This window comes from Triturus cristatus, chromosome 1_2 (assembly GCF_964204655.1).
Source record: "Triturus cristatus chromosome 1_2, aTriCri1.1, whole genome shotgun sequence".
Lineage (NCBI taxonomy): Eukaryota > Metazoa > Chordata > Amphibia > Caudata > Salamandridae > Triturus > Triturus cristatus.
This window is the reverse complement of record NC_140580.1, coordinates 575,369,335-575,392,768: the sequence shown is the minus strand read 5'-3', so window position 1 is coordinate 575,392,768 and position 23,434 is coordinate 575,369,335. Positions and strand designations below refer to the sequence as shown.

The window sequence follows — 23,434 nt, the reverse complement described above, 5'->3', positions numbered from 1 at the left end:
TATCTTTAGAGATGTTATAGATAGGAATTAGCATTTAAAAAACCTTTGAAATTCACTGAAAAAACCAAAGGTTTCAGGGGCGTTATAGTTGGGAATTGGCATTTAAAAAAACCTTAGAAATTCACTAAAAAACCATAGGTTTCAGGGGCGTTATAGTTAGCTGGACATTTCCCTCGTACAAAAGCCTAGAAATTCCCCTGTTATAGTTAGTTCAGCTAATATGCCCCCGCAATGCACTGCTGATGACGTCACATATTACATCACTCATGACCTGGTCAGTGACATCACTGATGACATCACTGATGACATCATCCAGTGAATGTGTGTTTTTCTGAAAAGTTGAAATATGTTTTATATATTTATAGTGAAAGGCCTATGGAAGAATGAGTGGGTGTATAAGTGTGTGAATAGGTGATTTTCTAGGTGCGTAACTGACTCTAAGTGAGTCATTAAATGTATCTTACTGCAGACTAGTGACTAAACTGTGTGAATGTCTGTATGTGTCTGTGTGTTGGTGTATAAGTGGCTGCATGGTTTTGTGAATAGCTATATGAGTGTCTATATGGGTTATTGATTGGTTGTCTGAGTATCTGTATGGGTGCCTGAGTGTTTGTGTGGGTACAGAGTACCTGCACCATTTATTCCTATATATAAAGGAGATAGTTCTACTGTTGCCATACGACCATTCAGCATAGCGTTCATTATGGCCTATCCTCGGCGAGCATTCTAAGCAAAAACATCTTGATTGTAATGGAGAACCACGCAGTAGGTCAGTTGTCAGTTTCTTCTGTATTCACCATATTAGCAGTGGTTGTCTTCTGGTCTCTTTGTTCAGAAAACTTCTTAGGGGGTTTGTCTCGCCGCGATCTGGGTCTGTTTCCCCCTACAGTTCTCCATCTATCGAGCCATTCCCATGCCATATCTGGTGTCTCGAAGAACAAAGTCTTCACCTCCACCTCAACTCGTGTTTTGCTGAGAATAGTATGGAATATTTAATTTCTTTGTTGCTTGGCATTTTTTTAATTTACATAAAGGATCTCCAAGGTTATATTCTAGATTGAACACATTATGAAACTTAGAGCGCCACATTTCATTTGATGGTGCATCTACTTGTAGCCACATAGATGCAACACATAATCGAGCATCGGCCATCGCTATAAATATAAAATAGCGAAAGGGATAACATATATGGACAGGTTCGATATCTTGACCCACACCCAATAACATAACCTCTCTAGATATATGAACATCTACCCCAGTAGTTTGTGACAGAAATTCTGAAATATCAGATATATATTGTTTTAGGGCTATACAATCAAAAAATACATGTACAATATCTGCTTTATCCGCCTGACACCTGAAAGATTTCCCATTGTGCATTCCACCCCACTTCATCATCTTAACAGGTGTACAGTATAAATTAAAGTTTTATAATGTTGGGTGCGTAAATTTGCCGTTAACATAACTTTACTTGCCATCGCAATTGAGGATTGCACATATGAGCCAGTATTACCAAGTCTATCCCTCCATTTCGCATCTTGCAGCTCTATATCGTCCCGCTGAGTTGCCAAAAGTATATCATACAAAACCCCAATTTTAGCTTTTTTTGACAATGCCTCTAATAAATCATTTGTTACTATAGGTGTGCATCTACAGTGTTTATTAATAAAATCTCGGATTTGCAGATATTTGAAGAAGCCATGTTTAGGTATTTTATATTGTTCCAACATGTCGGAGAATGGGATGATTGACCCATCTCTATAAATATCCCCTAGACGTCGTATCCCCTTGCTCTGCCATATAACCATTTTAGTGTCCCAAAACAACGAAGGGAAAATTTCCATGGAGTTGAATGGTGTATAATACCCTATCCGATTTATAGGAATAATTTTCCGTATCATCTTCCATACTTTATATGCAGCTAGTACTATTTTGAAACTAGTTCTTTTAAAATAGCTTGGTTCATAAAACTTAAGCAGGGCCTCCCTCGCCTGAGTTCCCAACAGCATCTGGTATACATCTGGAGTTTCAAAGGACCTTGCTTCGGCCCCGATCAACAAGTATTGCATATTCTGCAAAAAGCAAACTAAATAATAAAACGTAAAGTTCGGGACACCCCATCCCCCACGTGTCAGTGGAAGTGTCATATATCTTGAAGCCCGTCGACTTTTTTTCCATCCCCATATAAACCTGTCTACAATAGACTGTAGCTGCATTAATTGTACGCGTGTCCACTCTAGCATTACCGTCCTAAAATAGTACATTGCCCGGGGGAGTACACACATTTTTAAAACATTACAGCGACCCACCATTGATAAATGAAGGCACTATACCTTTTCCAATTGGCGTTTTGTAGCATCCAGTATACCTGCCCAATTTACTTCAACTATCTCTTGAGGTGACATTCTAATCTTTACACCCAGATATCTTACTTCCGATGTAACACTGGCATCCCCAGGGCAGAGTCCCTCAGTACATACAATCTGAGTTTTAGAAGCATTTAGTTTATACCCAGCGACTTCTCCATATTGCTGAGTCTGAATCTCAATCTCCCTAATTGCCTGCTCTGATCGGATGTAACTACTATTATATCATCAGCATAAACAAGAACACGTGTCTGTTGGTCCCTAACTGACATTGACTTTATACCATTAGTGGTTTCCAATATCTGCACCAGTGGATTGATATAAATAGCGAAGAGTAAAGGTGAGCAGGGGCATCCCTGCCTGGTCCCCCTGGTTATATATACAAAAGATGACTCCTTCCCCATCGTACAAATTCTAGCCCGTGGTCGTTTATACATAGTCTGCAAAAAATTGCGGACCAAACCCCATCTTTTGCATTGTGGCCCACAAAAAGGTCCAGGATATACGATCAAATGCTTTTTCAGCATCAAGAAAGATTAACCCCATATGCTCTTGCCGTATAGTAGCATAATCTATTAGCGAAATTACCCTATGTATATGATTTACTGTACTCCTACCGGGCAAAAAGCCGTGCTGATATTGAGAAACCAACAATGGTACAATTTTGGCTAGTCGTGTCGCGAGAATTTTCGAGTACACCTTGTTATCAGCGTTAATTAATGATATCGGCCTGTAAGACCCCGGATTTCTAGGAGGCTTGTCATGTTTCTTAAATATCACTATATTGGCATCATCCCACGATGGCGGGAGATTTCCACGTTGGGCTTCTAAAAACGTAGCTAGCATATCATCCTTAATGATGGGGAAAAATGATCCGATCTATCTCCAGAGGAAGTTTGTCCGGTCCTGCCGCTTTCCCTGACGCAAGCCCCGCTATCGCTATTTGTATTTCTGACATTGACATGGGAGCTTCTAGCTCCCCTCGATCAACTAGACCTATCTCAATTAGATCTAGGTTGCGAAGATATTGCTCTATAGTACCCTGCATGGCCAAATCATGAGTATATAACTCTTTATAATATAGATAGAGTACCTCCAATATACCTTCTATAGTCTCTACTACTCCCCCTTTCCCATCTTCCAGTGCATCTATTCGCTGGGTCTACCCCGCAGCCTTTGCGCTAGACATCTCCCTGTGGTCTCACCATATTCATATCTCTGTTTTATAAGTTTTAAACTGCGCAGCAATGTCTTGACTCCATATCTCGTTGATTCTAGCCCTGCATCGACCCATCTTTGCTAGCATCTCTTTAATATCCACTTTTGCGCTAACCCCTTGGGTAAATTCGCATTCGGCCTTCTTTAAATCCTCACATAGACCCAGCATGTGTTCTTTCCGTTTTTTCTGCTGCGCCCATACATAACTAAATGTTTCACCCCTTATACCAGCTTTCAAGGAGTCCCAAATCATTGGTTGAGCTGCCGACCCTTTATTACTTTCTATGAATACCGTGGCCCACATTTGAATATGATGGATATATTCCTCATCGCTTAACAGTTTTTTATTAAATGTGAAAGATCGCTGCCCCCTTAGGAGGGTAAGACTAACAAGATCCATAACCACAGGACCATGATCTGATTAAATCCGAGGCCAAACCTGTATCTTTGAATCAGCAGCCAACAAGCGGGGTAAAAATATATAATCTAGCCGGACACACTTATTATGCGGGGATGAATAAAAAGTATACCCAAAATCCCCATCATCATGTTCCCCAACCGTCCAGCCGTCAACTAGCCCATGATTTTGTATCAATTGTTGTAAGGCCCTGAACACTTTTGGCTTCCGCCCTCTATAATTAATAAAATGAGGTTCCCATGTCTATACATCCCCATGTATATTAAAGTCCCCAGCTAATATCACTGGAGTCCCCCAAAGAGACAGCTCAACATTTAACAGCTCCAGGGTCTCAGCCTCATCTAAGTTGGATCCGTATACTACACAAATGACAATCTTAACTCCCCCCACGATGCATTCAGTAATAGCCCACCTCCCAGCATTATCCACCCTCTCTTTACCCGTGCAGACTATACCATGGCGTGCCATAATCGCCACCCCCCTATTCATAGTAGATTGCTTAGAAGTTGATAATAAGTTGAATCCCAGCTCTAATAAAATCCTACGATTATCCCACGGGACATGCGTCTCTTGCAGACAAAGAATATCGTATAAGATCCTTGAGGAAGAAACAACTAGGGCTTAAAATTTGGCAGCCAATGCTACAATATATGGAGTTATAGATGTTATACGCGGACATGCTTGTGTTATCATGAATTAATGAGTTATATTTGGTGTAATTATATGTAATGGTCCAATATCTTGGGTAATTTAAATGATTGATTTATGTATGAAGTTTTGCTGCGAACTGAATAATAAAGATAACAAAAAAAAAAAGGATCTCCAAGGTTTCTGGACCTTGACTGTAAAGTCTGGGGGGAAAAAAGCTTATGGTGCTGTTGTCGTATTTAACAGGCGGGGAGCTTCGTGCCATTTGTAGAATAGTGTCTTGATTGTGGAAGTTGAACAGCCTGGCTAACAAGGGTCTAGGTGGAGCCCAGGCTTTGGTCTGCCTCCTGGTACTCGATGTGCCCTTTTGACTGAGAAGAAGTTAGAAAGGCCTCTTGGTTGCAAATACTTTGTCACTAGTTCTTCCGCAAAGAGGTTGGCTGAGGGCTCTCCTGCGTGCTTAGGGACTCCCAACATTCTAACATTGTTGATGCGTGAATTGCCCTCATAATCATCCAACTTCTTTTCCAGAATTTGACTGTTGGCTTGCAGTTCTGCGATCTGTTTCAGGGTTTTTGTGTCCAATTGGAGATCCGCAGTGACGGTTTACATAATTTTGACTTTGTCACTCATTTTTCGAAGGTCAGCCCTTAGCAGTGATACCGCTGAGGTGATGGAGTCCATTCGATTTTCTATTGATGTACGCACTCCATTTATTGCTTCCATGACGTCTCAGAATGGGGTCTCCGCTCTCTGTAACCGGAACAGACTAGGCGCTGCCTGGGCTGTGGTAGCCACCTCCTCATCTTGTAGCTTGTGCATTGTGTACTTGTCTAGTTTGGTCTGATGACTCCCCCTCTGTCCCTTAACGCCAGTCATCATGCTCATCATGGGAAAAGGTGTTTCTCAAACCAAACTTTCGTCTCCGCCGGGATAATAGCTGCTGCCTAACCGGGGGGACAACCCTTCTTCACTCTGCCTGTCGGGGTTCCCCCGTGGAACAACGGGAAGTTTCCTGGTGTCACTGGGGATTCAAGGACCGACTTTGATGCACATTTCCTTGGTACCGATGCTCAATGTCATTACATGGCACTCCTTTTGTTCTCAATAAGGCCTGATTTGGCTCACCTGTCGATTTGGGACCGGCTGCACTCCCAATTTATGCAGTGAGTGCTTTAGTGCTGGCTACTGATTGCTACTGTTGGAAGTACTTGGGATCGTCATTCGGACAATGCTATACTGGGCTCAGTGGCTGTGCTCCACCATTCCGGTGAGTCTCTTGGGACCTAGACTGCTCCACAGGATGATTTAGGAGTTTCAGACCGCTCACACTCCACCGGGTACCACCGCATAACACTCACCATCACTGGGGAGTGCCAGCGATCTCTCTCCCTGCTCAGTACTCCGGTCCTTGCCCAAGTTCTTCTCTGACCGATGTTATGCGGAGAGTCCTTCTCTCTGCCACGATGTTAGCTGCGTTGGGATCACCACCAAGTCATCACCCAGGTAGGCAGATGCTAGAGTTAATCAATGCGGTCTGTTTCGTATTTACAGCTCCTTCTTGTGTGGCGTGTCCAGCACAACCATGCGGTTGCCACACCTCCAAAATTCAGCGTTCCGATTTGCGCTCAGCAAGTAGTCTACTTTACAATTCTCGCTCTGTCGGAACTGAGATTGTTGGACTGATCGGTGGCCTTGCTCCGCTCACGAGGGGCCGGCGCTTCCTCATAATCTTCTATGGAGCCTGTATTTTGCAGTTAACCCCATTTAATCCCGACGAAGGAGGGGGGGAGGCGGCACCTGAGGAGCAGACGGCCGCCCTTCCGCAGCCCCGCTGTTGCAGTTGTTGGGCACCCTGTTACCTCTGCAAGATTCACGGCTGGACCACTTAAGTGAGTCCGAGGCGCCGGACTGTCTGTAGGCCGCCACTCACCTCACCCCGCCAGTATCCGGGAGAGTGGGCAATTAGTCACTGGAGTCCCCATGACCTGGCTGGGGCTCAGCAGCTCACTTCATGTTGATCAGTGGCGTTTCGGAAGCCTCTCTAGGTTGCAGCCATCTTCTTTACGCTTGGACTTGCCCCACTCTCACAACTTTAAACATTCAAAAAATATTTGTTATGGACTTGGATTTAGAAATTTTAAGCAATCTGTACACTGTGGGCCTGATAAGTTTAGGTGCTGTTTATTGCACCTGATATCAATACCTCGGGTATGTTATTTATCAAGTGTGGTAAATAACACCTATTACTAGTTGGTGAGAAATAACATGCAGCTTTTGATGGTTAATGCACCCAAATCCACATGATACTGTGAATACCATATGCTTTTTCCCCCGTTTTAAATTTTGGCAGGTTTTACCTGCCGAAATTTAACAAAGGCCTCATGCGTAAACGCAGGGGATTATGCACCTGTCAGAATACATCAACCAACTTGTAATCCGGCTCATTGTCTCTTACCACTCTGAACAAATCCAGTCCAAAACTACACGGCTAAGAAAAAATAAATTAGACCAGGAACCCATCGCCCTTAACCTGCCCTCTTTCCTTACTGGTACACTCCAGTATGATCTAGCACAACTAATGGTTACATTCATTATTTCATACTTTATATAAAGCACATTAATTATTTTATCATTCAGTCCTATTTAACTAAAATGTTTTGAAGATGTGATGCATAGTAAACAGTACAACATCAGATGTTAAATAAACATCTGAGTTTATCACAAGGTTTTTAGAGACTGACTTAGATGGCGCGGTCTTTGGTAGTGAACTCTCAGCGGCACACTAGAGACATCTGTGACCCAACCCTCCTCAACAAATGGCCTCCTCTTGACTTCCATGTCTCGTATGGCTGATGTTTTGCTGTCATAGGTCTAGATCTATGCAGTTGATTATTTTATTTACAAGCAAACTTTAAGGTTTGCAGGGCATTTATCCCCAGTAATTTTAGAGAGCTTTGTTGTCACCTTAGTCTAGAATTACTAAGTAAACTGGCGTACCCTGACCTTGATCATAAAGTTTGCCATATTAAAGCTAGAGCATGCGTTTGCTGAGCATGTCTTATTTTGGAATCTTATTTGTGTCAGATGGGTGTGATGTAAGAACTAAAAATATAGTTGAGTGTCCTGGCTTGAGCTCCTAATGATGGTACACACTTTCCATCTCAAATATGCACTCAGCCCTCTGACTTGGTGAGACCCTCTGGCATATGCTCTAGCCCCTAATTGTTTAATTATTCCCTCACACTTTTGTCTTTTTGTCTGCAGTCTTTCATTGTATGTATTATTCACAAACATGATACCTAGCTAGTTCTTAATCTCATGAACTACCGGGAATCTCCACAGAAAGACTTGGCCACAGTCCTGATAGCTCCCATACACTGGATTACTGATAATCATCATGAACCTAAATCTTTTAAATCTGAATTTTTACTTATTCCTACGGAATCCCCTCCTAGTTCTGGGAAGCTGCCTTTCCCCCATCTCTTTCAGTATCTGCCTGAGTCTGTGGTGGTGGTAAGAAACCTTGGCATTATTCTGCATTGTAAGCTCTGCAAGCCGGGAGCTGCAGCTAGGAACATTTACCCTGGGCCCTGTGCTTCTGATGGTCCTGCAGATCCAAAATTAATCTAAAGACAAACAGAGGTAACAAACTGTTTCCTATTAGCTGCTGTTATGTTATGTTATGTTATGTTAATCTGTTTTATATAGCGCGGCTAATACCCGTAGGTGTCCTGGCGCTGTCGAACAGAAAACAGTCCTGAGTAGAGACGGAATGACAGATATTAGGCGGTAAAGAGGCTTGTCTTAAGAGCCTTCCTGAATTCTAAATGATTAGATATATGTCTCAAATATAACGGTAATGCATTCCATGCTGTAATGGCCTTTACCAGAAAGCTGCGTCCTCCCCAGTTAGCTTTCTTTACTTTGGGGATTACAGCTAGATTAGCCTGAGAAGAGCGTAAAGTTCTTCCAGGAGTATACCATTGAAGGAGCTTGGTAAGATGAAAAGGTCCATTATTATGAAGAGCTCTGTGGGTAATACATAGGGCTTTGAATCGAATGCGTTTGTTTATTGGGAGCCAATGGAGTTTTTTTATTTCGGCAGAGATCGAGGCATATTTAGGAATGCCTGATATAAGTCTTGCCGCCGCATTTTGAAGTAATTGAAGCGCTTTGAGTAGTCCTTCTTGCATGGTAATGTAAAGACCGTTACAATAGTCGAGTCTAGATAAGGCAAGGGCCGATATAACCGTTCGATGTAAATCTTTGGGAAGCAGAGGGAGTATCTTCCTGCATGATCTGAGAATGAAAGATGTTGAGGAGATAACTGAATTGGCCTGATCCTTGAATGATAATTTGTCGTCTATGATGAATCCCAGGTTCTTGACTTTCCTACTGGGAGTAGGTAGTGAACCCATAGAATCTGGCCACCATGTGGGTGTCCAGAAACTGGGATCATTTCCAAACAGGACTACCTCCGTTTTATTTGAATTTAACTTGAGGCAGTTGAGGGTCATCCAATTATCCACTGCTGACATACATTTTTTAAAGTCATCCGCAACATTGGTGGGTGCCAAAGGAAATAAAGATACCACAATCTGGGTATCGTCAGCATATGATGTAAGGTTGAAGCCGAAGGATTCAACCAAGAAAGCCAGATGTTTAACGTATACATTAAAGAGGATAGGACTTAGAGAGGATCCCTGTGGCACACCACAAGGCAGGGAGAAAGCTTTAGCAGTAAAGTCTCCCAAAGAGACCGCCTGGGTTCTTTCTGAAAGGAAAGACTTGATTAGGTTCCAGGCCTTATCTTTAACTCCAATTTCTCGGAGCCGGTCCATCAATAAACCATGATGGACCGTATCGAAGGCTGCAGACAGATCCAACATGATCAAGACCGCCTTACCACCGTGGTCTAGAGTCTTTCTGATTTCTTCTGTAGATTTGACTAGTGCCGATTCGGTACTGTGTCCTGATCTGAAACCATACTGTGTAGGGTCTAGTCCATGTGCCTCCTCCAGAAATCTGCTTAATTGTGTGTTCATGATTTTCTCAATAAGTTTAGCAGGGAGAGGCAACCTTGATATGGGCCTGAAATTATTTGGGTCGAGGGGATCCAGCTGGGGTTTTTTTAATAGTGGTATAATGGAGGCTATTTTCCAGGACATCGGGAAGTAACCCTTGACAAACATGGAGTTAAAAATAGAGGTGAGAGTTTCAGTGACTGGTTCAGTGGCTAGTTTGAGTACTGAAAGGGGGCAGGGATCCATCGGGGAGCCTGATCTAGTTGATTCTAAAAGTTTAAGAACCTCCATGGGTGAAGTAGCTAAAAAAGTTTTTAATGTCCCGAGGTCGTCGGCCGGGTCATGTGAGAATGGCGCCCCAGCAGTGGTGGGCTTGGTAAAGGATGAAAAAATGTTATCCACTTTTTCAAAAAAGAATTTTGCTATTTTATCGCACAATTCTTGACTGGATTCAAGCTGTAGAGTGGGAGGTTCTGCTAGGGATTTAACCGTTTTGAACAGTTCTTTAGAGGAGTTTCCTGCTTTTTTGATTTTGGCAGCAAAAAAATCTTGTTTGGTTTTAAAGAGGTGTTGTTTGTACTGGGCTAAACAAATCTTATAACGTATTTTGTCCTGCGCATTGTATTTAGCTGTGTCTTGGATCGGTACAGTTTCACTTGCTAGCTGCTAAGTAGCAGTTTGTGTCTTTTGGCCTGACACCCACTACGTGGACCTGCTGATTTCTGACATACAAGTAGTACAAATACTGATTCCATCATGTTAGATTAGTAACATGTTCCATTTATGTCTTGTGCACAAATTGCACAATACAAATATTGACAATTTGTGCAATTTGTTTATTACTTTTTCCTAGAGAAGGCAGACAGCAGTGCAAGTCTTACTGACTGTCAAACAATTAAAAACCCAACACTCCGCACCCCTCCGTTTCCATCCCCTTCCTGTTACAATGGGGACATCAGTCTCTGTCCCCACTCAGCATTCAGATCTGAGAGTATGTATAATCTATCTATAAAGTGTTGCCTTACCTGAAAGCTGTCCTGTTGCTAAGGATGTTAAAGATTGACAGAGGGCTGGGGCAGGTCCGATAAATTAATCCAAGAATAGCCAGGTTTTAACATCTTTCTGGAAAGAGGATGTTGTCGTAAGCGCTGACATCTGATAGGAGAGAGTTTCAAGTCTTCGTCGCAATTCCGGAGAAAGGATGGCCAACTTCCCAGGATCTACAAGGAGCTGAGTATAATTGGAAGGCATGCTTTACAGGAATGTAGAGAACGCATGAGGCAATAGTGAAGTAACTTTTCTTTCAATCAAGTAGGACCAGACCGGAAAGCATGAAAGACTATGCACATTCCCTTGAAGGCGATTAAGAGACAATACAACTTTCTCGGAGAAGGTGAAGATTGCTTAGGATTCTGAAGGCAAGTTGAGCAGCTGAGTTCTGAATGTTCTATAGGCGAGGCAGAATGAATGCAGGAGATCCCAAAAGGATCTAGACAGCTAAATACTGTGGCAAGAATTACCAGCTGACTAGTGTGAAGAACAGGAGACTCTTGCACTGGCCTTTCAGCAGAAAATAGCTAGCTAATAATTGATATAAGACGAGTGATAGATTCTGGTCTCGATTAAAACTCAAATTGCGTACTGAGTATGCAACCGTACAGCGTAACTCGGAGGGACAATGTTCAGAAAGGAGAATAGATGGAGAGTTGCTGCAAAAAATTAAAAGGATCTTCATCTTGTCAGTATTGAGTTAAAAGAGTTGTGTTGCATCCACTCTGCAGTTGTGATCTTGTTGTTTTGAAACTTCTGATGGTAATCTCTGTTGAAACATATCAAGATTTTAATCTCCACCATATTGTTCATGAATCTCAAACCAAAGGATCATATTAGCTGAGGAAGTGGGGGACCACATTAGTTGAAATGAGTGGGGCTCAATCAAGAGCCATTGGGATCTCCAGATTGAAGTTATGTAAACTCTGATCTGAAACAGGCAAGATAGACCGCTTGAGTTCTATTGACTAGATATACCTCCATCCACGCCAAGGCAAAAAATTGCTACAGCAAGCGGTCATGGCAAACTGTGTCTAAAGGTGCAGAGAAGTCCATAAGGACCAAGCCAGAGCCATATGAAAGCAAAGCTTACTCTGTGCTCCGTTGTAATCAAAATTTCTGTTTTTAAAACACATTTGTTTTAATCGTATACATGTGGAAAACGCAACAAAAAACAATACAGCTGGTATATTGCAAGATAAGCTGTAGTGTAGTGAAAACTGGCGGTCTCGAAGTTTTAATTAGTTCAGAAGCTAGACAGTGCCCCCTATTTCACAGTAAGGTTCCACCAAGAGCAATGGCTAGTGCGAGTGTCGTAGTGGTATACAAATGGTGACAACTTGCTGGAGCTAGTCGAGGCTAGCCTGCGAGGGGGTCAGGAGAAAATGGTTGTAATCTAAATAGAGTGGAATCCAGGATTTTCTCTGACCAAAGGAAGGAAGAGAGCTGCTTATAATGGATTTTAAAAGATGTTGAATGGGAAAAGGGAGTAAAGAAATAGGACAGAAATTACAGAAGATGGAAGTGTCAGCCATTCTCCTTTATAGAAGAGCAACTACAAGCACCTGTTTCCTGGCCTCTGGAACCATGGCTCTGGAGATGGATTTTTTACAGATGATTTAGAAGAGCTCGAGTAACCAGAAGAGATCCAGCGTGCATGAACTGAGTCAAGAGGGAAGCCCCAAGAGATAGAGGGGGGGAAAGGCATAGATTTGCAGATCCCAGTCTTCGTCATTATAAAGAGACTGAAATCAAAAGACTTTATAAATGTGTTGATTTTGTTATAGTGGTAAATTGGTAGCTTCTCTCGGAGAGATTAAGTCTGTGTCATGGTGACTGGGAATTTCAGGAAAGTCAATGAACTCCTTTTAGAAAAAATATTTGTTGAATTCTTGGCTGAAGGAAATGTATCTACATACTTGTTGACCGTGGTGGAGAGTTTACCTCCGTATGATTTTGTTTCCAGGCACCTAATCTTTCCTTCAACTCTGCTCTGATTTTATTTATTTTTTTTAAGTTGTATTTGCCTTCTCTTAGCACTGTATTGTGGAACTTTTGCAGTTGGACAAACCCTGTACGAAGAATGGGGAAAGACTGGAAATGTGATATCAAGGACTTGGTTGGTCCAACGGTAAATTCAGTTATGTCAAACATATAAACTAAAGGATGGCATAGCAGAGGTAGAGAGTGCTAACCGGAAGGATTCTGGAGAAAGCTTGAACCAAGTACGTTTGTATGTGAAATAGAACCACATTGAACTACAGATCGGGCATGAGGCTATTGAATGTGGAAAGGGACCATGGCTTGATCGGACAATGCCTGTGGAGTAGGCCTGCAGACTAGGTTGAACTCTGATGTCTTTATAGCTTGTTGTTGGTATCCTTAAATCTTACACGAAGCAATTTGTTTAATGTTTGGGGTCCTCAAGGGCCCACTTACACTACCACCGTACCAAGCGTACAATTATAGTGCCCTTGGGCACACTTGCAAAAAGCATACAGAAGTTCTTAGTGGGTTCCATATTCTAACAAACTTGCATTCTGTGTTCACCATGTCATGTGTACATTTCTTAATGGGTGGTATCTGGCACATCATATGTAACCATGGAGCAATCCCAGATGTTGCATCTATTTTCAGTGGAGCATGAGCTGCATTTTTGATTAACATTACAACTGGAACAACATCCTTGGTGCTCTATTCATATCCTCCTGCTTAGAATCCTGCATCCCAACAGGATCCAGCCTAGACCCTTGGGATTTGGTAATCCCAAAACCCCTTTAATGTGTCCCAGAACATTTTCCCAGAATGTTTGGATGTATGAGAATTCCTATTTTATGTGGGAATGAACAATCCTCTGTCTCGTAACTCTAGAATCCATCAAGAGGGAATGTCTTGTGGCATCTGGTACCATTTCTATAACATAAGTTGTTATGCAGATTTCCTGTACAGGATGCTCTTGACCATGTGTAGGTTGGTTTCCTACTGGTCAGACTATTCCTTACTACTTGACGGGTCAACGAGGGATACCCCCCTATCTCTTCTGATATTCCTATATAGGTTTATGCTGACTCTTCTGAAGGATGTGCTCAAAATTTGAGATTATCCTTAATGAACCATCACATTTTCTTATATATGTTTCAAACTTGGTTAGCATTCTGGTGGCGCTTCTTTATTGAGCGGGAATAACACCCAGTGGTGTAACTGTATGCATTTCAGTCTGTCAAATTCTATCACCCCGAAGTCGGCTTTGCATTTCCCCTAGAACCAAAACTAACCGTGCCAAAAGAGGTCCAAGAACAATTTCCTCATTTCAAGGTTTTTAAGTTCAACCCTTCAGTGTCAGTGGGAAATCAGGATATTACGAATAGGTGTGTTAGGTGATGAGAAGGATGGTAATCTTAACCTTGCTGCTACCAAATCACCAGTACTGTTTTCATTTGTATGATATGTGTGCGTTTCGTGGTCTGTGACTCCTGTCCAGCCTTGCTAGGTCCCAGAGTATTCTGCCCACCATGGACTGGCCCATCAAGAGCCATCTTTTATATATTTCTGCAGTCACCCGAGGGTACTCTGCCTGTTAGAATTTGAAGATCTCCACATAGGATAACCTACAAGTTCCCTAGGAGCCCTTCAGAATCTTTTAACTAAGCAGTGCCCTTCAGCACCACCCCACCTCCTCTATTGGCCACAGGAATTTGATCATTCTGCGCTAAAATACCAACAGCTCCCAACTTGGAATACCCATGGATGAAGTCTGAATCAGACAAAGTAACTGGTGCAAAATGTTAAATTTCATACCATGAATTTAGCTTAGCTTAGGCAGGTACAGTGGGTGCCTTCGTCTCAAGTCTTCTAATACTTGGTTTTGCTGCTGCAGCGAATTAGCTCAGGAACAGCCATCCAATTTTACCCCCCCCCCCCCCATGTTGAGGCTCTTGTATTTCAATTTCTCTGGTATGCACTTAGCGAGCAGCATTACTTAAGGTGATCAATTCTGTGCTGGACAGTGGAAATGGTCAGAGCTTCTGATTTTTCTTTCTTAATGCAGAATCCTGATTCCATCGCACAGAGGTCCAACATTTTAAATAGTGCGTGTATTGACTCCTTCAGCCTTAATAGTGTGGGCAGCACATCATCAGTCAAAAGACGTGTTTTACCTCTGCCCCAAACTTGGTCCTCTTGATCCGTGGGTCATCTTGATCATAAGTAAAGGGGCTTCACTGCCAGGGTGAACAACAACGGGGAAAGCAGGCATCCCTTTCTTGTCGCCCTTGCTAAGTGAAAGCCGCCTGAATACCCGCTGATAACCCCAACACCAGCATTTGGGGCCCTGTAATTCGCCAGTACCAAATTTTGCATCCTGGGTCCAAATCCCAATGTGCGCAGGAGGGTGGCCAACTCATGCTGTCAAATGCTTTGTCTTTTTTCACTAAGTGTGCAGTTCTTCTAATGTTATTCTTCCCTATTTATCTGCTAGAAATTGCACTTGGTCTGCTGTAACTAAAAAAGGCAAGAGTTAAGCACACAGGGGTAACCCTATAACCCAAGGAACCTGGGCCTCATCAATATATAAGAACAATGGTTCCGAAGGGAAAGCAATTAATTGCAATTGAGATAAATCAATTTAAAACAAACACAGCATTAGTTGATCTGGCAAATAATTAATCTTAAACAATGAATAATAGTTCAAAAAAACATAATGATTTATTTTTGGTTTTCATATAATTTTCAAATCATTTATCAACTCCTTTGGATCTGAGCAAAAAAATTGAAAAGGCTGTATATACAATAATATTTACAAGAAAACGACGCAGTGACAAAGTGAATAAGGTGACTGGGTGTGATAGTGAAAATGTGAATATTTACAATATATGTACGTGATTGTCAATAAAATACACAAAGTTTTTGCAAAAGTTTTTGCAAAAAAAGTCCTCAGCTGGATTATGGATGGATAATACACCTTGTAAAGCACAAGTCCTAATTTTTCTGTATATACAAGGAATTCCAATTGGTAAGGGACTGTGGAACCGTCAACGTTTCGACCCTATATCAACCAGTTGTTGTATACAGTCATATCGGGTCTTCTTCAGGACACAGGAAGTGTATAACAGCCTACATGAGATAAATATATATAGATCAATATCTAAGCTGTGTTAAACGTTTAAAACCAGGAAAATAAAAGTACTATACTTAAAGTATCTACCTTGAAGTCAGGTGAGCCATCATGGGGTCCACTAATTTATAATTTATAAAGGTACCTAATGTGTTTCACATGAATATCATTCTGACTATGCCTATCTGCGTTTATATCTGTAGTGATTCACAACAAGTCTCAAATTGGAAAGAGAGAAAAGATTAAATAACTAGATGAAGACGAATCTAGATCCATTACGACACTGGTAATTAATTTTCCATGGCCTTAATGTTGTTAATTAAATTAAGTTTCGCATGCAACATTTGCTAACTAATGTATACACATGTCACTAGGTAGTCCCTTTTGATTGAAATCGAGTGGCAACTACGTCTTACTGGTGGTCAGTTGTCCTATCACCTACAATTAGGTGAGTTGATGGGGAAACTTTTATTTTCCTTGTTTTAAACGTTTAACACAGCTTAGATATTGATCTATATATATTTATCTCATGTAGGCTGTTATACACTTCCTGTGTCCTGAAGAAGACCCGATATGACTGTATACAACAACTGGTTGATATAGGGTCGAAACGTTGACGGTTCCACAGTCCCTTACCAATTGGAATTCCTTGTATATACAGAAAAATTAGGACTTGTGCTTTACAAGGTGTATTATCCATCCATAATCCAGCTGAGGACTTTTTTTGCAAAAAATTTTGCAAAAACTTTTTGTGTATTTTATTGACAATCACGTACATATATTGTAAATATTCACATTTTCACTATCACACCCAGTCACCTTATTCACTTTGTCACTGCGTCGTTTTCTTGTAAATATTATTGTATATACAGCCTTTTCAATTTTTTTGCTCAGATCCAAAGGAGTTGATAAATGATTTGAAAATTATATGAAAACCAAAAATAAATCATTGTTTTTTTGAACTATTATTCATTGTTTAAGATTAATTATTTGCCAGATCAACTAATGCTGTGTTTGTTTTAAATTGATTTATCTCAATTGCAATTAATTGCTTTCCCTTCGGAACCATTGTTCTTATATAGTAACTAAAAAAGGCATCAGCATCTCCAGTCTTTGGCTAGAATCTTGGTGAATATTTTTTTTGCATCTATGGTTAGAAGGAATATTGGCCTGTACTATGCACATTACTCGTGGTTCTTGACAGGCCTGGGGATACAGGTGATATGAATGCGTTACACCTTCTCCCTCTGCCAACAGGTTTTAGTGCTTTGTCATCTCAGTGCCCAGTTGCAGGAAGAAATGCTTGTAAAAGCCAGCCGGAAACCCATCTGGGCTTGCTGTTTACAGGGGCTAATCTGTTTAAGAGGTAGAATTATTTCTGCCCTAGTAATGGACACCTTAGAGTTTCCACATACTCCCTTGGAAGGAACAGAAACCCTTGTGTTCGACAAAGGTTTGTATCTCCCTCGAGGTCAAATAATATTTGCAAAAAGGTCTAGAAGAGGGTTTGTTTTTCTCATTCCCTAAGGGCCCAACCCCTAGTCGGCAGAGATGTACCCTATTCTCCATTCATGTTGAAGTATTCCTCGATTTCCCTAGCCGTTTTGACCTTGTCTGCTGGGTCCCTGTACGGTCCCATGTTCACTCTCCATGAGTCTCCCCAATACTATTCAAGCTTTAGAAGGTTATGCTTACTATCCAAGTTGGTGTCTTGTAAATTCTAATTGTTTTATTGAGTAGATTATCTCACTCTCGCAGGGTACGAGCAAGAGTCCATGACCATAGAATAATAGACAGTAAGGCGTATTTAGGTCTCGCCTGCGTGGGCTGCGCACATGCGCAGTCTTGCTGGCGAGATTGAATGATTTAGAGGGAATTCTGTAAAGGGCTTCAAGCCCCGCCCCTCTTTCCGATTGGCCGGCGTCAACGTTTATTATAAACGGTGGCCAGCAATTGGGAAAGAGCACTGCGTGACGTAGACTTTTCCACTTTTCGGCCGGCCCACTTGGACAGGCTCGTCAGCTTTCCCGCTGAAGTAAAACCTTTCTTATCTTTATGGGGCCATGTGTTTCAAAACACATGGCCCCATAAAGACAAAAGATCGGCTGAAGTGCGTTCCTTCTTTCACTTTCGCGCTTGCTTTACGCCCTACCAGTTTACGTCACCAGCTGCCTGTAGCATGGGGTCACGGGGAGGACAGGGCTGAGGCAGTAGCCTCTTTCACGTTTGCAGCCTCGCTCGCGTCTGTTGGGGAACACGCTCTGACACCTTGTTATTACAGTGCTTTGGAGGGGGTGAGGGGGCGGACTGAAACCACTTCTGCGGCTGGAAAGGGTTGCAGCACTGGGGCACCCCTGCTCTGGGCACTTTGGCTCCGCCCTTCCCCTGACACGCGCCTGGTAAGACTGTGTGGAGTGGAGTGGAGCCTGTGAGCCCGAGCCCGGGAAAACTAGAGGCCCAGCGACTGGCGCCCATCGGGAACCCGGTGGAAGAGCAGCAGCGGGGCTTACCGGACTGTCCTCGCTGCTCCTTCCGACATCATATACACCGAAAGCAGTCTCAGAGCGGGTGAGCATGCGGGCCTCCCGTGTAGTACAGCCCTGTGTCAGGCTAGTGGCGGGGAATGCACCGGGTAGGGGAGGGGCGGCCAGCAACAGCAGTTTTGTCCTCGCTCAGAGTATGGCGGCTTCTCTTTTCTGTGGAGTACAGGAAGTTCAGCTGCTCACTCAGGAATATTCTTCACAGTTGATGCACAACTTAACCACTGCTTATAAAAGAAAACCAGCCGACTCAATAGACTGCTCCACAGTCTCATAACCAAATCACTTCAGGATCACAGCTGCGTGAAAATTGACCACTCTACAGAATGAATGTCAGAGTATCGCTTGAAGTATTTACAATGCAGGACATTGTCGCAGTGTGGCCAGGCCACAGAATGCAGATAGTTCAGACCGCCTCACACTATCTGTAAAAAGGCTAACAGTCGTGTTTAAATATGTATCCTAGTAACTGAGCTTTTCACGATATGTTTCCTTATTGCGTGTTTGCACGTAAAGCTCAATCAGATTGCACATGAAAAATACAGGATTGGACCTCGTATCACAAATTAATGTGATCGCCAATTATGCTCCACTTGCAAAATAATCACATCTCCATCGGACAATCAGTGACTATATGAAATCACGCAATGAACATTGTTAATAGCCTAAAAAATCCCAGAACAAAGTGGTTGCTTAAACCAGTGGCCCAAACTGTATATTTAGTCCCTACACCCTGCTACTTCTTGCAGATTTTGTTTTCTCATTTTAAACACAGCCATCCAGTAAGGTGCAAAAAATTTACTTCTTTAATCAATTAAAAAGCCAAAACCAGGTTCCCATCGCAGCCTGTCGTTTATGGAGTTCTACCCGAGTGGGGGTCACTAATCCTGACATCCTAGGCGACGTGACATACGAGAACCCTACAAGGCCTCTGTAACGCTCCGCAGTGGCACACAGTGCATGTCACGGCTCTGGGCGGCAGCAGCCGTGCACGAATAGCGTGCATTCAACCTAAACTGTGCAAGACAAGAGACTGCTTTTGGTCAGCTGGCGCGCAGGCATGCAGCTCTCGTGGCAGAGAGACGTCTTGCCTTCGTGCATCAGCCTGCGGTTTGGGGTGGCACACCAGTCTGACGTGGCTGCCCACTCCAGGAAGTGAGCGCACGGCACGCATCCGTACAAGCCGGGGTATTAATTGCATCCTAGGCGACGTGACGTGACATACAAGAACCCTACAATGCCTCTGTGACTCTCCGCAGTGGGCACACACAGTGTACATGCGTATTCCTGACACCCCTTGTGTGCTTCCGCCCGTCTTCTGCGGATGTTTGTGTGTTATGTTAAATGTGCATCTAGCATACATTCTGCCATGCTATGGCGCCAATTGGTCTCAGTACCGAATTGCCCTGCTTTTGAGGATGGCCACGAGTCTGGCCGAGTCTGTTAGCTGTAATCTTAGTAGTGTAATTACAATTTTGTTACTTTGTCATTTTTACACAACATACGTAGGAGTCAAACCTTCTTCCCTTGGCTGTGTATATGGATGGATGAGTGGTTAGCTGGATGGATGAGTGGTTAGCTGGAAGGATGATTGGATGGCTGAGTGAAAGGATGGATGGATGGATGAAGTTATGTTAGGAACATTTGTAGTGCGCACAGCTGCCCCAGCTAAGGGGCGTCCTGGCGCATGACAAGATAAACATAGCAACACTCAACATAGAGACAGAGAAAAACAGAAAGAGCGCAGCAAGTAGGGGGAAAATTAAAATAGGAAGGTTTTTATAGCTTTACGGAACAAAAGCAGGTCTTCCATCAAGCGAATCTCAATCGGAAGAGAGTTCCACAGCACTGCTGCTTTTACCCGGAAGGACCGGCCCCCAGCACGGCTGAGCTTAAACCTCGGGACCACCGCAAGTGCTTGGCCCAATGATCTCAAAGAGCGAGTTGGTACATAAGAGGACAGGAGATTCGAGAGAATGAAGTGAAATGATGGATGGAGTAAAAGGGTGGATGGATGGATGGATGCATGGATGAATGACAGAAAGAATGATGAGACCGTGGTTGGTCTCTGGGCGTGCAGTGTTCCGCTACAGGAAAGCTTTAAGCCTATTCTCGATGACCGATTTGAAGTACTTTTGATTAAATTCGTTCTTAAACTAAAATAAGGCTTGCAGTCTTCCATTTGAAGGAATTACATTGAGCAGCGATTTTAAGATTTTTAAGTAGGCGGTTTTACCTTGCAGTAGTTTGCAGCCTCCTGCCTCAGATCAGTGTTTCCAACGCTGTGTTCTCCGAAGCATCTGAAAAACAATACTCCATTTTTTTCCTGAGGAAAATGTTCAGCTGTGTAGTAGGACGTACGTTGGTATTTTCAGGTATTTATGAACCTGGTTTGCAAGCACTTTTCTCAAGCGCAGCGATCACTAGTTCCGTCTGACGTCGTTGCCTTGCTAGAAGGGACAGCATGATACACTGTTCCTCCACAAGGTTCTTATAACTGTGTGATCCCCGTGCACTCTAAGGTATGTGGACGGTTTAACAATATAGTTTCGGCGCACCTTGTGAAACACGAAGTCCCGGCGTGTCTTTATGAATGCAAAAATGTTGTAAGAAAGAACATCTTCTCACTAACAAGGGCACACTTAATGTACGATGAAACTCGCTGGTTTCTTCATCAGTATTCTTTTATTATTCAAAATTTTTTAACTCCAAATGAATTTCAAAACTTTGTCAGTTCATATTGACAATCATATTCATCGTTCATTTCCAATCAGGTGAAAATAAATTTTCATGACAACCTTAGATGTCCACCCAATGCATTTCGGGTCAAATAAAGGTCTGACCCTTCTTCAGGGGTCTAAAAGTAAATGAGACAGAACCATTAGCTTCACTCAAGCATACAGTCTAATACATGTGAATTAATCATGAATTTTAAATGCATATAACCACAAATTAGATTACATTACACATGATCGTTAACTCTTAAGGTCTAACCGCTTAAAAATATAATAAAGAATGTCTAGTGGCTACAATTTTTTTTTTTAAATGAAAGCAAAAAACAGGCGCCATTGGTAGTGCAACAACCTTCATCTGGTAAGGAAACATCAGCGAAAATGGTGGTGACAACTATACTCAGCGAGATTATGACTAACAAGGTGTAGGGCAAAGAAACAAAATCTAAAGCACTAGAAACGATCACTAAATCAACTTACTCGGGACACAAAAGGTCTCTGCAACTGATGGAATTACACACTCGACGTGTAGCGTTCATGCCGAGATAAGTGGCTAGTTAAATCATGCAGGATAGGTCTATTTATATCACATGGTGCAAAGATAAGAGTTACGCTGTCATTGGCTCCCAAGTGAACCAATGAGAATAGGAGGCTGTGAATAAACCAATGGTTACGCGCACAAAATGTAAAGCTGTCATTGGCTCCCAAATGAACCAATGAAAATGAAAAGCTATGAGTGAACCAATGTCGAGTGTGTAATTCCATCAGCTGCAGAGACCTTTTGTTAATTCACTTGTATTAGACTGTATGCTTGAGTGAAGCTAATGGTCCTGTCTCATTTACTTTTATACCCCTGAAGAAGGGTCAGACCTTTATTTGACCCGAAATGCATTGGGTGGACATCTAAGTTTGTCATGAAAATTTATTTTCACCTGATTGGAAATGAACGATGAATATGATTGTCAATATGAACTGACAACGTTTTGAAATTCATTTGGAGTTAAAAAAATTTGAATAATAAAAGAATACTGATGAAGAAACCAGCGAGTTTCATCGTATATTAAGTGCGCCCTTGTTAGTGAGAAGATGTTCTTTCTTACAACATTTTTGCCTCCACAAGGTTCACCAGGAAGAGCTTTTTGTTTTATGTGATCTGCCTTATCGTGGCATAGTTTTTACTTGTTGTTTGCTGATAAATAATCCTTATTACATCTCAGCCTACCTGATCAACGGAACAACTCTGAAAGTCCAACACATATACACTTATGCCATGGCTAGTATCTGTTTTTCTTTGTAAATTTTCCTCTTTGAGAATTGACTACCGAAGGTCTGAACTAACACGCTGTGGCAGTGTTTTTTTCTGCATATCGGCAAAGGACAAAATGCAACAAATCCCCCCCGCAGGGCTCAAAGAGACCAGGTGTCCTAAAATGGCTTCCTTCGCACTGCGCCCCCAGACTTGTCCACCGACCTCTTCCCACTGCCACAAATCCACAGCATGCCACCCGCAGCCAAGTCCACCTCTCACCACCACTACAAACTCCCCAGCAAACCGGCACGGCACAAACGCAACCGGATGCCGAAAACAGCTTCTGCCAGCTGTGTTGCTCCATCGATCAGGCTTAGGTGCATTGTGCAGGCCTTTGTCTTCTAGTGCTGCCCTCACGGGGCCCCTGCGTGGCGAGCACTCAGGCCTGGAAAGAGCCCGAGGGAAGATGAGGCGCAGGGCAGATGCGACCGCTCTATTCATGGCACAGAGCGGAGGCACTTCGCTGAGAAATGGCGGGTCACTTCATTACCTGCAGACGGTCACCCCGCTCAAACCACACCTCTGTCCTCTCACCTTGTCCACACCTTTCTCTTTGACCCCTAGCACAGGGCTTTAAGTGGAATGAAAAGAACTGTGGGGTCTCTCAAAGGGGCGTGGCTAATGTAATTAACGGCGTGGCTTAAAAACACACAAGTTAACAATCTGTGTTTAGCATAGTGTGGCCTCCGACTTGTATTTTGCTGTTTGTAATTGCATCCAGATATGCGATACAACAAGTAACATCATACCTGCATCAAGTCAGGACTATTGGCTTTGTCAATGGTTGTTCATTGTATAAGATAAATAAGCAGCAACTATGGCGTGTATATAATATTGAACAAGCATTAAAAATGCAACAGGTCTCGCCTTTCATTAAGTTAAAGCCATTTGCTTTGCTTTACATTGTCATTAGCAAAGCAAATGGCTTAAACTTAACTTAAGGCGAGACCTATTGCATTTTCAATGCTTGTTATGTAATCCTCTGTAGGTTAGTGCCCAGCTTCAGGAGAGAT

At 42.6% G+C, this 23,434-nt stretch overlaps 1 protein-coding gene across 5 annotated transcripts in view; it reads left to right on the top strand.

Moving 5' to 3' along the window:
* Window positions 1–23,434, top strand: part of SLF2 (SMC5/6 complex localization factor 2) — a 411,151-nt gene that overhangs the window by 118,043 nt on the left and 269,674 nt on the right. The window lies entirely within an intron of this gene.